This window comes from Amia ocellicauda, chromosome 17 (assembly GCF_036373705.1).
Source record: "Amia ocellicauda isolate fAmiCal2 chromosome 17, fAmiCal2.hap1, whole genome shotgun sequence".
NCBI classification, from domain to species: domain Eukaryota; kingdom Metazoa; phylum Chordata; class Actinopteri; order Amiiformes; family Amiidae; genus Amia; species Amia ocellicauda.
Window position 1 is genome coordinate 22729486 of NC_089866.1, and position 13074 is coordinate 22742559.

Here is a 13074-nt window from a genome sequence, read left to right on the forward strand (position 1 = left end):
AATATTTTAATGCTGTGGGAAGACACCAAGAAGCTGATGGCAAGATGGCAAGACAGGCCTGCTGGAGTGGTGAAGACCAGGGTACACAGCACACAGGAAGTGCCAGGGAAATGTCAAGCCTGACAGCCTCCACAATGAAAGCAGTAGGAAAAGAGGCACTAATCCACAGCACACCGGCTTCAACTGGCATAGAAAAACAGCACACACTCAGCCACACACCACTGGCTCCATCTGAGAGCAAACTCCCTCAGGGCGGAGGGAAAGGGAGTTTATCAGGGAATCACAGATTAACAGCGTGTTGTGTTATGGTGACTGGTTTACTACACTCGGGACCGGAAGAGAATCATTATAATAGATTTAAACATATGAAGACATCAGGAAAGTTACATGTGAGAGCTGGCCATTCGGCAAATGCTGCCTGCTGAGTTTTCAAATTATGTTTTTTTTAAGCTAAGAATTTCATCAAGGTTTTTATTTCTTGAGGGATCCTGAATCAGTACTCTAAACATAGTCAGGCCAAAAACTGCCAGTCCTGTTGATGCATGTTCTTCCCTGCGTCTTTCTGTTAAACTGCAAGACACACACACACACACACACACACACACAGTATATCACATCTCCAGTTGTTTTTAATATGAGAGGGAAGTGCCTTTTACTTAGGAGAAAGCACACAAGGGATATTCAGAGGCTCGTTACTACTGGTATTTTAAATTATTTTAATTTCCTTATCTGGCTTGGCATGAGCTTCCACAGCAATTTCCACCCAGAATCACATTAAGGTGTATCGCATCAGTGAGTATTACAGGCTCCCTACTGATCTTAACTAGCAAGACTGTTGAAACTGGACTGAGCTCTCAAAGCTTGTTCAAGTCTCATTTAAATGAGATGTTTTCAGAACTCAAATAGCAACACAAGGGGTCTACATGCTATGAATGGAGTTTGAGCTTGAGAGAATTGTATGGAAAAGACAAAGATTCAATGTCTGTGGTTTGCAAGCTGTAACCAAGAGAATGCTGCTGTAATGATGCAATACTGTGTTAACCATTTTATGATGCCTTTGATGGGGAAGGGAGGAAGATGAGGGTTAAAGATGAAGCAAGACAGCATGGCACTGCATCCACATATGCTGTGCAGTGCGTGTCCATTTCTGAAGGCCATGTGTTGACTGAAGCCTGCGACAAGACGGTCTTACCGGAGATGCTGCTGCTGGCACTCGGCTTGAAAGCCAACCTTGGCATCTTGCTCTGCCAACTGTTCCCTTTGGGAGCCAGTTTACAATTTACATGTAGGAATGATATCACACCATTCAAAAGCAGGAAAGTTTCCTTGGCTTCGTTGTCCTTTGAGAAAGTGTGTCCAAGCACAGGAATGGAAATAGGAGTTTCTGTGCCAAATGCCAGCGCGGCTAGGAAAGCTTGAACAGCCCAGCTATGAGCTCACACAGATTCTGTTCAGATCATTTTCCTAAACAACCAGTGTGCTACCAAATAACTCCAGCTTCTGCTAGGGGGACTGGGATGGAGATGGGAGGGGACAGGACAAAACACTTGCTACTGCAGTGCTAGTCTATATCGTTTGTAAATTATCCTAAAGCACAAAGAATATGATCATTTATTAGTACAATAAATAGGGCAGCTGTGTTAGTGAATAAATCACCAATCCACAATGTTGAAGCTCTTTCACAGACAAGTGCAAGAATGCACTCAAATGTGAATGCGACTCGAAAGCAGGCGAAATTCCCCCACGTGTGTTCACATTCCTTGAGGTCCAGAGAAACCACAAAATGTGTCGGAGCAACACTGTTTTTATAGCATGTTGAGAGGCAGGTCTATCCCTGCCCCTTTCTGCAGATGTATTTGTGGTAGAAGGGAAATGGACGGCTGGCTAATTTGAACAGCTTTGAGTGTTTATTTTTGTCTCGCATGTGCACAGCTGTTTCCTATTGCTGTAGTCACAATGTTCCCCCAGCGCTGCCATTGTCAGCACGCTGACATCAGGAAACAATTAAAAGCAGGAATGGTCTAAGCCTCAGACCAATTCAAGTGATTACTTTTATGGATATATTTATTATTATTTAAGGAGTACTTGAAAATGGGGGTGTTCAGGGTCTCTAGGTCTACTGTGATGAGAATGGAAGATTGAGAGGGACAAAGCCAAGTCTGAAAGGCAGATAATATGAACTCTAATATACAGAACTTGCTTTAAACTCGAAGAGCACAACTCCAGGAACTATTATGGAAGTGCAGCAGTAGAGCAATTAAAATGATGGACACAAGGCAAGAAGGTACTCAAGCAAGGTGTGTGGCCCTCACACCCACCAGCCCAAGAACTTGTTGCTAACCTGGCACTAAGACGAGATGTGATCAAAGGCATATAATAAACCATGACGAAACACCAAACACCAAGCACTAAATAGAGAAAATACAATCACAGCAGCATGTGGTAGCTTGGTCTTGTAAACTCATTCAGACACTTACACCAAAGGTCAAGTAGAACTATGGTGAAGAAAAACAAAAAATGCCATTCATTAATTTCCAGAGTAAAAATGAAAAAAAGTAATGTGTAGGTTCAAGTATTAAATTATTTAAATACATTAAATGTTATTATTGCAGATACAATCAACTGGAAGACAGTAACGGCCAACCCCAAAGCCTAAGGTTCACTATCAGAAAACCCATCTAACTCCAAGCTCAAGATTGAACACATATCTCGTTACAGAACATGAAATACAACCGGTTTCAGACAGTAGTGTATTTATTAAAAAAAAAAAAAAAAAAAAAAGATTTAGGGCTAAAACCATAAGAGATTTGTGGAAGAGAGTGGGGGAGGAAACACCAATCTATAAAATCCATGAATAAACAGAAGGGCAGACACATTAAAAAGCTGTTACTTATAACACACAATTACTGCCAGGTCTACACTCACTTAAAGGATTATTAGGAACACCATACTAATACTGTGTTTGACCCCCTTTCGCCTTCAGAACTGCCTTAATTCTACGTGGCATTGATTCAACAAGGTGCTGAAAGCATTCTTTAGAAATGTTGGCCCATATTGATAGGATAGCATCTTGCAGTTGATGGAGATTTGTGGGATGCACATCCAGGGCACGAAGCTCCCGTTCCACCACATCCCAAAGATGCTCTATTGGGTTGAGATCTGGTGACTGTGGGGGCCAGTTTAGTACAGTGAACTCATTGTCATGTTCAAGAAACCAATTTGAAATGATTCGACCTTTGTGACATGGTGCATTATCCTGCTGGAAGTAGCCATCAGAGGATGGGTACATGGTGGTCATAAAGGGATGGACATGGTCAGAAACAATGTTCAGGTAGGCCGTGGCATTTAAACGATGCCCAATTGGCACTAAGGGGCCTAAAGTGTGCCAAGAAAACATCCCCCACACCATTACACCACCACCACCAGCCTGCACAGTGGTAACAAGGCATGATGGATCCATGTTCTCATTCTGTTTACGCCAAATTCTGACTCTACCATCTGAATGTCTCAACAGAAATCGAGACTCATCAGACCAGGCAACATTTTTCCAGTCTTCAACTGTCCAATTTTGGTGAGCTTGTGCAAATTGTAGCCTCTTTTTCCTATTTGTAGTGGAGATGAGTGGTACCCGGTGGGGTCTACTGCTGTTGTAGCCCATCCGCCTCAAGGTTGTACGTGTTGTGGCTTCACAAATGCTTTGCTGCATACCTCGGTTGTAACGAGTGGTTATTTCAGTCAAAGTTGCTCTTCTATCAGCTTGAATCAGTCGGCCCATTGTCCTCTGACCTCTAGCATCAACAAGGCATTTTCGCCCACAGGACTGCTGCATACTGGATGTTTTTCCCTTTTCACACCATTCTTTGTAAACCCTAGAAATGGTTGTGCGTGAAAATCCCAGTAACTGAGCAGATTGTGAAATACTCAGACCGGCCCGTCTGGCACCAACAACCATGCCACGCTCAAAATTGCTTAAATCACCTTTCTTTCCCATTCAGACATTCAGTTTGGAGTTCAGGAGATTGTCTTGACCAGGACCACACCCCTAAATGCATTGAAGCAACTGCCATGTGATTGGTTGGTTAGATAATTGCATTAATGAGAAATTGAACAGGTGTTCCTAATAATCCTTTAGGTGAGTGTATATATATATATATTAAAAAAACTAAAACAAATTAAAATACCAAATCCTGGACTTTAACCTTCCACCAGAGACAGATTATGGAAAGCTATAAACAGAGTGGGGGGCTGGGGAGACGGCTTGTATTCACTTCTTCAAATGAAAACCTAATGGATAAAGAGTCCTCTTCAACCCTGATTCCACGGATTCTAGCTGGCTCTTTGGGGAACAGTAGTAATGGTTTTACACAGATTATGTTGTTCCACAGGGCATAAGCAGATTTACAGGACTTTACTAGATATGATTTTTTTTTTTTTTTTTTTATTGTTTTTATTTGAAAATTGGGAAATAAATCTTATCAACATTTCTTATGGGTGAAAAAGTACGTGTAACCAAATATTATTATTATTAATAATAATAATAATAATAATAATAATAATAGGAAGAAGAAGAAAAAATCTGACTGTAGGATTACTTCCTAGTTTAATTATTAGGGACTTAAGAACAGAACAATTCCTCAGTTAACTTTCCCTTCATCTCCCTAAGATTAATGTCTCCCAAGATACAAACCACTTTTCCCACAAAGGCAGTGGAGTTAACTGGTTTTAACCTTCCTGACCTCCCGTTATTCTTTCTGTTGTCGTAGTTGTCCAGGATTACCTTGGAAAAAGCTCCTGAATACCATTTAACTCTTCATGACAATAAAGGATATTTCCCTCACATATCATGGGATTACAGCCTCAAAGTCTAGTCTGCTCTTGAGGTCTGTCTTAACATGGCTTACCAATCCTCCAACAGGGCTAAAATATTAGCACTTCTGATGCATTAGGTTTATCAGACGATCACACTAAGATCTGATTCAACGCGATGCTTCAGTTTCTTTCTTCCACAACAAGATGAGCCTGAAGAGATATTTCCCCAGGCACCCATGCAGTTGAGTTTGACTGAGATCTTTGGTTTGGCAGCAGAGACCTGTGGATCAGACCACAGTGTGTCAGATGATACTATAACAATACTGGAAGGCCGCATTTATAAACGGCAAACTGCCGACACTGCCACACACTGTCAATTAAATATGTATCTTTTAACACACTGGAAGAATTATTAATGTGATGCATTAAGTATGAGATATGACCTCAAGATCTGGTTAAAAAAAACACTGAACCCACAACTAAACAATATACTTGCATTTCATTATCACATTAATGTTCACAGATAAATTGGAAGCCAAGCTAAGACACAATGTTCAGGAACACAGCCTACGTCTCCTGTGCCAGTGAAGATTCCCAAACTGTTTCTGGGGTTTCTGAAGAGCAAAGGTAAATTTTTTATTTTGATACTATTTTGAGTTATAGACCATGGCATAGTAAAGCAGATAATCCCAGAATTGTGTTTTCCAGGATATTTCATATTATGTATCTGTACCTCTTATTATAATAATTTACATATACTCCTCAGGCCTACTACTTACAAACAGTGATACTTGAAACTGCCATACTTGAAACCCACACAATAAAAAAAAAGAGACTTAAAAGGGCCTACAACAAATCCATTAATAAACAATATAGCATTTGATCTGGTTTATTAATGGACAAAAATGTATGGTCTCCTATAAGTGACAGCTATTCATAAACATATGCAGATCTTTCCCAGCAGGTTCCAGCAAAAATAGATCCTCCTTGCAGAACAATTAAATCAGAATTAGTTTCTCTGAAATACTTCAAAAACCTTTTCAGGAAATGTAACGTGGTTCAATGTTGTTGTTGTTTTACTCCAGCAGGGATAAACAAGGAAGAACTGTGAGAATGAAAGACAGAAAGTCTCTCCTGGGGAGAGGGAGGAAAAAAAATCATCCATATTGTATAATTTGAATACCACTTCTGGGATATCTGATTGAGGAGTCTATGGATCTATCTTCAGCTGAGATTTAAAATGTGACAATTGGCAACCCAATAGAACGCAGAAAAAAAAGGCTTTCCTGAATAACCAACTCGTGTCTTTCAGAAATGATAGATACATCTAAACAAAACTGACATCTCTCGCTTGGCTTGGATGTTGGGCAAGAGTTACACATCAGCCCACAGAATCAGAAGCAATCTACAGTTTAATAAGGCATTAAACACACAGCAAACAACTGTTAAATTAATAATTCAGGCAGACTTAAAATAATTTATCTTCTGATCACGCTTCAGCAGAGAGAGAGGTCCTCTCGGCTGGCTCCTGGGTATGAATAAAACATCCATGAGAGGCAGGAGGCAGTGGGCGCCCCAGCCAGGCGGCCAGCACCAGAGAGGGAATCCCTCGCCATAACCACAGCTAATTAGAAACGTGACTGAGATTCAGGGAGACAGCGGACACTCACAGGGACGGTCCCGGGGGGCCTGCAAACGCTCTGTCACTGCGTTACAGAAAGCAGCCTTTTCGTGCTCATGAGCTCACAGTCACAGGGTAGGATTTCCTATTGTGTAATCACAGGGACTTGCTTTCAAAAATAGGGAGGGAAAAATACATGAAAAACAAAACAAAATCTGTCTTTCATAGCCAAGTTATGGAATGCAATGCTTAGTTGGAATGGCAAAGCTTTTCTCTGTGCAAGACTGTGACCACTATGCTAAGCCAATGAACAGAGAAAAACGAATAAACATAACATACACCTTCCTTCCTACTGGTAGCTACATTATTCATTAAATTGTTTCTTGCTCAAATTAAAATAAAATGTGTGTGTTGGGGGGGAATCGACAATCGGGCACAACAATTTGAACCTCATATCGAGATTCAGTTCTGCATCAAACTGTGCAGTGGAGTAAGCTGCATGAACACAGTACTCGGCTTCATTTACAGTATGAAATATTCAGATTTAAAATAGGAAAGCAGGAAAAGATTCAAGGGAAATTGGACGATATCTAGATTGGCTATGAAGAGAACTGGAAGTCAACATACTCCATAACTGGAAACATAAAATCTTAATGAGATGCATGCCAAGAGGAAGGGGGAAAAAAAAAGCACCAGTCACTATCCATAGACCATAAACTTCTCAAACACTAAACGGACATGGAAAATACTACGTATGATGATCTGAGATATTCCCATTTCAAAGTAACTCCCCTCAAAAAGGACACAAACCCAGGCAGTACAGTTATTTTCATGCCTGGGCTGGATAATTTACAGCCGTTAAGCTCTTTATAGTCAGATTTTAATAATCCAAATGTACAGTAAAGCTGAAAGCCTGCATTATAAATGACTGAACATATATTACATATAAAATTTGTAAAAATCAAAACCAACCAAATTGACAAGGAAACTAATTTAACATTAAAATAAATAAGTAAACCAAATGTTATCAGCAAACACTGTTTTGAAATTAAATACAACTGGACAAAAAAAAAAAACTTGGTTACCAGAAGGTTTCAAACAAGGACAAATAAGCTAATGGACAAAATATACTAGTGTTGAAGCTGCTGTCAGGCAATCAGAGTACTTTTGTGCTAGTACCAGACTCCCTTAAAAGTGCCATACATCAATGTTCTCAAGGTCTTGCTAAATTATTGGGATTGCTTGCAAATTATTGTAAATGTTTATTTCCTAGATTGCCTGGTGGCTGACATTCCCTTATGCAGATAATTAGAAAAGGGAAGTGCCCTTTTGCTCATAAAAGCACTGATTTTAGACCATACATTTCTCACATTGACCAATGCTAGACCTCTTAAAGCACCTTAGTACTTAGTAACCGAAATGTCAATCATCAAGTTCTCAAAAACCCTGGTACTTTTCTAGCTCTCTCAATGTTTGGCAACTCTACAACTCTCACTAAAAAAGCTTGACAATCTGTATGGACAAGAACAACAACAACAAATAAAAAAACTCCCTGGAACTAAGTACTGTTTCAGTTAATCACTTTCCAACTATTGTTACTGCATAGCTTCTGGATCATTACCTCAGAATGGCAAACCAGTGCACTAAACAAGAGCAGGGCACTTAGTGAAGACAGCTGATCGCTTGCTCAATACTGTAAGGAAAATAAGTAAATGCTTCTTTAAAACACAATACATTCAGAGAGAATATATATATATATATATATATATATATATATAATCATATACAGCTCTGGAAAAAATTATGAGACCACTTAACATTGATTTGTGAACTTGGAGTGGTCTCTGTATGTGAATATTATACAAACACATATTAATACATAATTTAAATAATCTATAAAAAAGTGTCTTTATAATCAACCTTAATAGAACAAAATAAATAACCGCTCTTTCAAACAAGAAAACAACAACAGCAGTGGCAGCAAAAACAAAACTATTGAATCACAGTCAGAAATGCACAGCGTAACTCACCATCACAAAGGAAAGCAACTTCACTTAAGCTTGTATTATCCTTTCAGAGAATCTCCTGCTGGCCATACCAGCACCAAAGCAAAACTCCCAGATCAATTGCGGCAGAGCTGTGCGGGCACTTGCCTAGGGTTCGAGAGCACGGTGCGAGAGCAGCAGAGAGCGGCAGCTGTGGCCACAGTGGCAGCAGCCAGAGGACGGGGAATCGGCAGCAGAAGAAATAGCGTTGGCGTCAGGGCTGAGGGAAACAGCATGCCACTGACAGACGGGCTGGCTTTCTCTTCTTTCCCTTTCAAACCCTTCCATCGCACACCCACGCACTCTCTTCGCTCTCCCCTGACCCTAGCCTGCTATTTTTTTTTCCTCCTGTGTGTGTGAGTGTTTTTCTTTTTTTTTACACCGTAAACACCAGCCCCTAGGCTGCGGCCATCCAATCGAAGGAGAGCTAGATTCTTCCCGCCCACCAGCACACTCCCACACAAACATACACAAACAGAGGAGCAGGAGAATTCACCCACCTGACTCCTCTATAGCAGGCTGAGAGAGAGAGGGGGGGGCAGGTTGGTGAACAGCGAGAGAAGGAGGGAGAGAGAGAGAGAGAGACTTTGTGTATGTTTGTCTGTGTGTGCGTGCATGTGCAAGTCTGTGGGAGAGAAGAAAATAACCGATTCCTGCACAAGAGACACAAGCCTGGCTGCACAGAGACCTACACCCACAAACTTTGCATGGCTGTAGCAAAATCTCCACTTCCTTCCTGTCTGCTCTTCTTTTTCATTTTCTGTTGGGCTGCCCTGGTAACCACAAACATGCTCGCTGACACACACACCTTATTTCAGCTTCCTGTTATGTTGTAAGAAAAATAAAAGAAAATAAAAAATGCAAAATAAAAAATAAAAATTTGCTGACATCAGCTTACCCATTGTGAAAGCAGACAAAAGTATTCGCAAGGTTATAAACAAAAGCTTAGTAACCACCAGGAACAAGACAATAAAAAATGACACTTTTGCCCCAAACACCCCTCCCATGCGCGTACCAACTACTTTTCTCCGTGTCAGACTCCACCCACTTAATACACAGCTGTTTTCAGCAAGTTTAATGTAAGATACTGTACAGTTTGCAGAGGTGCAAACAACTGCTGTATGCATGGATTTCACTGCACTAAATATAGTTCTGCATATGCACTGATTTACAATACTTATTTTCCCCCCCAAATGAAAACAGGTTATTCAAACCACTATGGCAAACTTAAATATAATAACTTCTATGGCATAAAACAACAGAGGCTTCCAGACAGAATATTTATCTTTCTTCCTGATAATGAAAATAAGACTACAATATTCCCACCAGGTTAATACTGGAAGAGTACTTTCCAGTCTTCTTATTGATAACCAATACATCACAGTAAATGGCTTTCCTTGTCTGATAGTAAAGATTTCCTTCTGACAGAGAAACAAAGATTCTCTCGCAGTACTATAGCTCAAGGTTGTTCTGTTGTCAACACTACAGGTATTATAACAAAACGGCAAACGTTAAAAGCAATACATTGATAATGGCCATCAAGGACACGTATAGAATGGTTTACGCATATGTAAAAAGGAAAAGAAAAGCAGGGTCCCAACCGAAGTGTCACGGCAAAAATCAAATATAGATTACCGATATCCGGCCTGCCTAAATTCATCCCTAGCCTAATTATTTGTAGGATATATTCTGCTTCCTGCTCATTTCCCCTTTCTTGCTCTTCCCACAGTACAACACTGGGCTGTGTGTGCCGTTGAAACATAGCTGCTGCAGTATCTTCATCCGAGAGGTGGATGCACTCTACTGTATGATCATTAATTCAGCTGAAGGGCTTTGAAACACTCGAACGCGATCAACTCAGTTTTCGTCGAGGGTCCAGAGAGAAGTCTATATAGCTCAGTTTTTTCCTCCATTATTGCACTACTGAAATCTATTCTGCCCACTGTGAAAACTTTTCAGTGTTTCAAAATATGAAGAGGCGTAGGAGGAAAACAGTAGGGGGAAAAAAAGTTTTGTAACCTGTCGGAGAGTGGGAACTTTTATTTAATCTTTTCAGGAAGGCAGGAACAGGCTGGAAAATCAGCCAAGAGTTATACAAAAATATCATGCCTTTAATCATGCAAAACCAGACATTCGTTCAGGGGGTGTCCCATTTTATATATACAGGTACTTTTAAAGACTACAAGTATGGCTGAGCTTTGCATAACCATGACAATGTTGTTTCTTTTTTGTTGTTGTTGTTGTTTTTAAAGTCTTGAACTTCCTAATTACAGTGCAAATATCTTTCCCACGAGTGATAAGATTTAGCAGAACACTAGGTCAAATTGAGGAAGTAGAGAAGCCCTGTCTCCACATGGGCAACAATGGCCTTTAATAAAAAAGAAAATAGAAATACATAAATAAATCAGCTACTCTGCAAAAAAGGCAGTGTAATACTGTATGTAATGTAGCTTCATATCACAGTAACACAACAGTTGAACGACCTGGAAGCCAAAATGTTGTGCTACAGTCTGTTCAACATGGAGAGCTTAAATCGTACAAGATGAAAAACTCTTTTAATCAAAATAGGAATATGAATCGGCTCAGGATCCTATTTTAAGGACCTAGATACAACTTGCGAAGGGTGTTGAAGGCACAGCTTGTGACTCCCCACCCCCCACCCCCCCTGCACAAAGACTGATCTAGTATGCGTCTGTGTTTGTTCATGTATTTGTTTCCGGACTGTGTTTGCAGGATGGGCCTAGTGTGTGGATAGAGCTAAAATGTTCTAATCCTAGTTGGATTACACTGTGACCAAGATGATGTTTAGGTAACAACAGCAGGAGCATCTCTGACATACTGACTAACACCCACTCCTGCAGTGAGACTGGGGTTCAGCAGACAGTTCATATCTCGGTCTATAGCACACCTGAACAGAATGAATACTCACAAGTACTAGGGCACAGGCATAATTTATATCTTGTGTACAATCCATGATCTCCATCCAAGTATTCTATAGCTCAACCCTGATGAGTTCATATGGTACCTGGTTTAATGATGTCATACTTTGAAACGACTACGCACTGGAGAGAAACGGCTAATTATTATAAATTATTATCCCAATTATTCGTATATTAAATAAATGACTACTTACAAATCCAGAAATGCTTTGACTGCACTTCCCAGAAAAAAATTATGAATTCTAGGAACAATTTTCTTTTGGAACTATACTTATCTATTATCTGAAAAAATATATATATTATATTTATATATACACACACACAATATTCTGAGTTAAGCACCACTCCATCTTGTTAATGACAGCTTTCAGCTGCAAAGAGCTTTAAAGAACCCCCCCACCTCAGTTCACTTCCTTCAGATAATGCTGAAGGGTCCCATTTTCTTGCTTGTTTCACATAACATTGTCAGGGATTTAAAGAACTGATGATTGGGCTTGACTTTTCAGAGAAAGCCCTGATGCAATTAAAAGGTATTGGGAAAACCACACAAGTGCAACATCACAAGCAGTTCTTCTCAGAATTCATGACAGTCCGACGGCTCCTTACAAGTCTCATAATCTTGTCTAGATCTTGAACAAATCAGCACAAACGTGGTTGAAAGCTGAACAGCAACTTTTATGAATGCTGTTGGTTGGAATTGTGGGTCCGTGCAGACAGACTTACTGAACGTATGGAATCATATAAATTATTGACTTAAACTGAAATGTATCAGAACACTGTTTTCCATAATTTTACCTAAACCTAATCATACTGCCAGACAAAAGCTAAAGTAGCCAGGTAAATATCAATTCTCAATTAATCACTCATGCCTTAGAAATTTAACTAAAATCATAGTTCAAGTAATAGCTCAGTTTTTTTTCAAACCATGGGCACAAATGATCTCCTTGAAGGTGGGTAAGATCTTGTTTGCAAGTGTGACATCTATCTGCCTGGGAACAGCACAGGAAAGTGCAAGTTTGTGTAGGAGTGCACATATGTTTGTTCATATGCGCATTTATATAGCTTTGTGAACACTCAAAAAAAAAACAAGGCACCTTGCTTAATCACAGAGTTGCATTCATGAGTGCAGAAGAGACCAAAGAGTCTGCTATTTTAGGTGAGGGATGTGGTTTAGACTGCTCTCAACACAGAATGCGCATCTTATCATTCAGGCGCTAACATGACAAGGTTAAAGGTGCTCTTGTATAATCTGATTTATGCTCGTATATGCCAGCTATAAATTCCAGATATATTTTTTATATTCTAGTGTCAGTGCCAAGAACAATTTACACAACTATGAAATCCTTGAGACAATAGTGTGAGACACATAGGCAGCACTAATCTTTGTAATATGAAACAAACAAAATAAAGTCCCAGCATGCAACTGAAATTAAGACAAGTTCATTTCGTGGCATAGAATTGTGAAATCAGATTTTCTTTGATTATGTATAATGAATACTATATAACAATCTGAACAATTTATTAAATTAACTTGGCTGGAAAATATATTATATTTATAAAATATGCCAATATTTTCAGTTGTCTAATGGTGATATCTTTCATATGTGACAAGTAAAATTTAGATGTATTTGTCCCGGTTTAAAACAAAGCACCTAACCTT

General features: G+C 39.7%; 1 protein-coding gene across 7 annotated transcripts in view; it reads right to left on the reverse strand.

Annotated features, from left to right (window-relative positions):
- cabin1 (calcineurin binding protein 1) overlaps positions 1-13074 on the reverse strand; it is an 86426-nt gene that overhangs the window by 25122 nt on the left and 48230 nt on the right. The gene's annotated exons all lie outside the window — the stretch shown is intronic.